This window comes from Sitophilus oryzae, unplaced genomic scaffold (assembly GCF_002938485.1).
Source record: "Sitophilus oryzae breed Bouriz unplaced genomic scaffold, Soryzae_2.0 scaffold_1145_pilon_pilon, whole genome shotgun sequence".
NCBI lineage: Eukaryota > Metazoa > Arthropoda > Insecta > Coleoptera > Curculionidae > Sitophilus > Sitophilus oryzae.
In genome coordinates, this window is record NW_022145777.1 from 300,525 (window position 1) to 305,318 (window position 4,794).

A 4,794-nucleotide genomic window follows, 5' to 3' on the forward strand; every position below is an offset into this window, starting at 1 on the left:
AGGGATACAGGTTAGGTTTTGCAAATCTACTTCTTTTCAGTATAGAAATGTACAACATCGATTTTTGAAATATCGATATTATGGAGTGTTGAGAGACATATCTCCATGTGTGTACTCCGTGCATTAAAAAATGGCCAAAAAAAGGGAAGGCTTAAGATGGCGCTGGTGTAGCAAAAAGCTAAAATTTAAAATATGCGCCGAAAATGTTGAACAGGAAATTATTCAAAAGACATAAATATTTGACGTGAAGGTGCGTGTTTCAAAGAAAAATCAAAGTTTATTTTCATGTTACGTGAAAAAAAAATTAAAAAAGAATTAAAAAATTAATTATTTAAAGATTTTTTTTATTCTCGCAACTCTAGAATCGATAGATTATATTAATTTGTTAAATGCTCGTTTGTAATTTTTTTTTCTTTCTTTTTGTCATTAACGTACTTTGTGTCTAATGTGCCATACGCTAAATAAATAAATAATAATTAATGTTAATTATAATTAAGAAAATCTGTACACTGCATAATCGATATTTTTAAAGATGTATAAAAAATGATCGAAAAACAAACGGCGTCCAGTTGGCTTAGAAATGAACATCGATGACATTCCCCATGTTATATTTAAAATCGTGGCTTTGTCTTAATAATTAAATATTTTAGTTTTTTTTCTAGTACAGCTATTAAAAACTATAAAACACTCAGGTAGTTAAAATTAAGTGAAAAAGAACCGGAACCGGCGTCAAAAAAAAAAAACAACCGTGTGACAAAGTGACAATTTCAAATGTTAATAAAATCTCCGAAAAAATTGTTAACGCGTAAAGCAGGGCGAAATTACGTGGTTGTTGGGCGCGATAACATTGAATAACTCAACTTTCCGAGATATTCGACTCTCTTGAATCAATATTTTATAGTTTCACAGCTTCTTATACCAATCTGATCAAAAGCAACAATGGATTCCAGCAGTTCGACGAAACAAGTGAGTAAACAAGTCCAACTATATAGTGCTTAATTTTTTTACGAACATCTAAAATTATAATTATGTACCTTTAAAAAATATATTTTAACCGAAATAGCCCCAATTATGTCTCCGCTATCAAAATCTGTGCGTAAAACTATGCTAGCTACCGTAGTTGAACCCATTTAACTTTTTTTTTATTAGTTAACATTATTTTAGCTGGAATAATAATTTATAATACAAGTTAGACCTTCTGAAGATGTTTCTGACTTTTTTATTTTTACCAATTTGGAATTTTATAATTACCAGTAACAAAAATGTAAATAGGAAAAATATTTGTTATAATTTGTGTGTATATTTTAGTTACTTGTTCCTTATATAAACTACTAATCTTGTTTGTCTTCAAACAAGCGCTTAGACCTTTGCTGTTAACATTCTGACTTTGGTTTTCTTTGATGTTTGAGCTTATTCTGTTTGATCCGGGTCCGACAATGGTTAAACAGGGGAATGGGAATTTTAGTGTTTGTTTGCGAATTTGTAATTTCTTGATTAAATAGGAGGCAACTTTGTCTACTAATTTCTCAGAGGTTGGCTCATTGAGCTAGATACAGGATTAGTAAATACAGGGTGGTCCGAACTGTATTCCGGAAACGTCGGCAGCATATTCTGCAGATAAGAATAATGTATGTCTTAAAATGCTTCGTTTCAGCGATACAGGGTGTAGAAGTTTCATTTTTATTTCGATTTTTTTCAAATAATTTAAGAAGTAACTCCAATATTTGGAAGAAAATTGGTACCTAAAAGTTTTTCGACATGAGAAATTTGATTTTGTTGTCAATATGACTCATAGATAAATGAAACAAGTTTAGATTGGAAAGTGCCCATAAGGACAATGTAAACACTATTTGGCGCTATTCTTGCAACGGTCGCGACCCAAAACTTTTGAAAATTTCGGAGCGGTTCGGCTTTTTCCGGAATTATATCGGCAAATATTGTTTATTCAAATTTATTATTTTCGTTTAATTTTATAAATAAGATACAGTGTGTTGCATACAAGAAACTTTATTTTATATAAGGACGCATGTATGAAATACCTATGAAACATTGGAAACCGACGTTATGTTACGATCCACGATGGTTTTTGCAGTTCACAGTTCACAGCACAGCTTTTTAAGTTTTTAATGCCACTTTTTCACAATTATCACCGGTTGGAGTAAATAAAACTTGAATTAAACTCACAAGATAGCAATAATTACTTTGAAAATGGACGCTATAAACACTTTTCGGAATTTCTTTAATGAGAGCGGTTTAGATTTTGAAAGATTATAAAAAAAAATAAAATTATGATTTTTGAAGATTCTGACTTTGACGAGAGAAAATTATTTCTGTTTTTGTTTGCCGTTGTTCTTAGCGACCGCTATAGCAGCGCCAGATCGCGTATAACGGTCGCGACCCAAAATAATTTCGCGACCTAAAATTTTTACGGGCTTTCCAATCTAAACTTGTTGCATTTATCTATGATATGACTGCTACTTGTAGGGGGCGCCAGCTACATATTTTTTAACTGGTTTGAAGAGTAATAACTTTTCGTCCGTACCTGTATAGAACTACTAAGTAAAAGAATGTACATTAACGATTTTTTTACGTTTAAAAAGGTATCTTGGTAAAAATCGCTACGAGTAATGGTTCTTGAGATATTTGGAATCTAAATTATCATCAATACCTGTGATCATTGATATAAATTACCTGTTGACTAAATAATTATTAGACTGAAATTATAACTTTTTGTGCCAAAGGTTCAACAGAAGCTTTTTTAATATCATTTTTTCTAAGAAAAATTTATGAATAATTTAAAAAAATAAAAGGTACCCAAATTTATCCATTTCAGTCAAATAAATATCTACTCAACATGTCTATTTTTTGTCAATAATGACATGTATTGGCTATTTTCATTCTAAATATGAATAAAAAACGGTTGCTTGTAGCGATTTTTACCAAGAAACATTTTTTATGTAAAAAATCACGGAAATGTATATTTTTTCGCTCAGTAGTTTTATAAGGGTACGGACGACAAATTATTACTCTTCAAAACAGTTAAAACACATGCAGGTGGCGCCCCCTTCAAATAGGAGTTGTATTGACATCAAAATCAAATTTTAAAAGTCAAAAAACTCCCGAACACCAATTTTCATCCAAATATTGACGTTACTTCAGAAATTATTTGGAAAAAAAACGAAATAAAAATGAAACTTCTACACCCTGTATCTCCGAAACTAAGCGTTTAAGGACATACTTTTATACGAAGTTTTTTGCTTATTGTTATCTGCAGAATATGCGGCCGAAGTTTCCGGTTAGGTTGTGATGTTAATATATAATATTTTATAAAATCACACATATTACACTGTAAAATTCTTTGAAAAAATAAAATATTTGACAAAGAAAACAAAAGAGCCTTACACAGGCAAATTTTTCCTCAAATGTCTTTTATAAACGATCTTTGACAAAAAAAAAATTATAGTGTAATACCATCTTTACCTAGTTAATAATCTTGCCCCATTTGTGTTAGTTAGATCTCTTCGTAAAGACAACGAAATATTAGTTACTTGATTATGTTAAAAATAAAAATAATAACATAGAGTAAAAAAAATACATACAACCATAATTTAGCAAAAATCTTTGATAATGAAGCCCTCGTTTATTTAAGCCGTAGGTCATTGTCTGTCAATTTTGGCAATCTATCAATTTGAATAATTTATTATAATCATACCCCGTTTTAGTGTCGATCCCTCTATCAACTTGAATTTACATAAAGCAAGGATCAGTGGTTTTGAATTGAAGGGTAAGTTCTTGACATCGTTCAGTCTCCTTTATCCGTTATAGATTAACATATTTTTTGTTATTGAAATTGGTGTAGAACTATTCAATATATTCTAACTCACCGTCAATCTTGATAGCATCGACAAGATTAACAACTTACGGATTATAGTATAGTGATATGGCATAAATAGGCTTGATTGATGTCTTATGTTTTATTAGTTTATAGTCAAGATAATGTGGTACAAGCGATTAGTAAAGTAGAATTAACAAAATGTAGTTCATATATTAAAAAATTATGAAAAATATTTTTTCAATGAGTAATAATTTCTTTCTTATTGTCTTATTATTGTTCATAGTTACTTAGAAATGGGGGAGGGGTAAAATCTACCAGAAAAAATAATCACATATAGGGTGTATCGTTTAAGAAATATGAGATTTTTTAATTTTAAGTAGTTGAAATTCATAAATATATTTGAACACCCTGTAGCATCTAAAATAAAATGGCAATCAAGATGGCTGGTATCGCCATAACAATTTTCTAGTGACAGTTAGTAACTATTTTAAAAATCGACATTAGTTTATAGACTTTATTTAAATCTATACCAATTTACTTTTATTTAATTGACCTCCAATAGTTTAATAAATAATATTTATTAATATGTATTTATTATTCTATCAAGAAAAAAAAAGAAGTAGTTCTTTGTTTTATTTTACGATAACTTGTACATATATGAATTTTTTATAAAAGAGCCATTTACGGCAAATTCAATTTCTTCACTTCCAACGACAGGTTTCTGCCTAATAGGTTTTTTATAAACTACACTACCAACTCTGCGAAATAGGAAATAGGACAAGTAGTTTTTCAAAGGAACGCTTATCAGGAAGATTCCTATTTTCATATCTTTGAGCATTAGCTCTTGAGGCCAAGAAATAATTTTCCTCACAAAAAAAAAATCACTAGTAACATCTCCATTCGTTCCACAAGCAGATATGGCTTTATTTTTCTTCATAAAATAAAGAATACTTACTTAT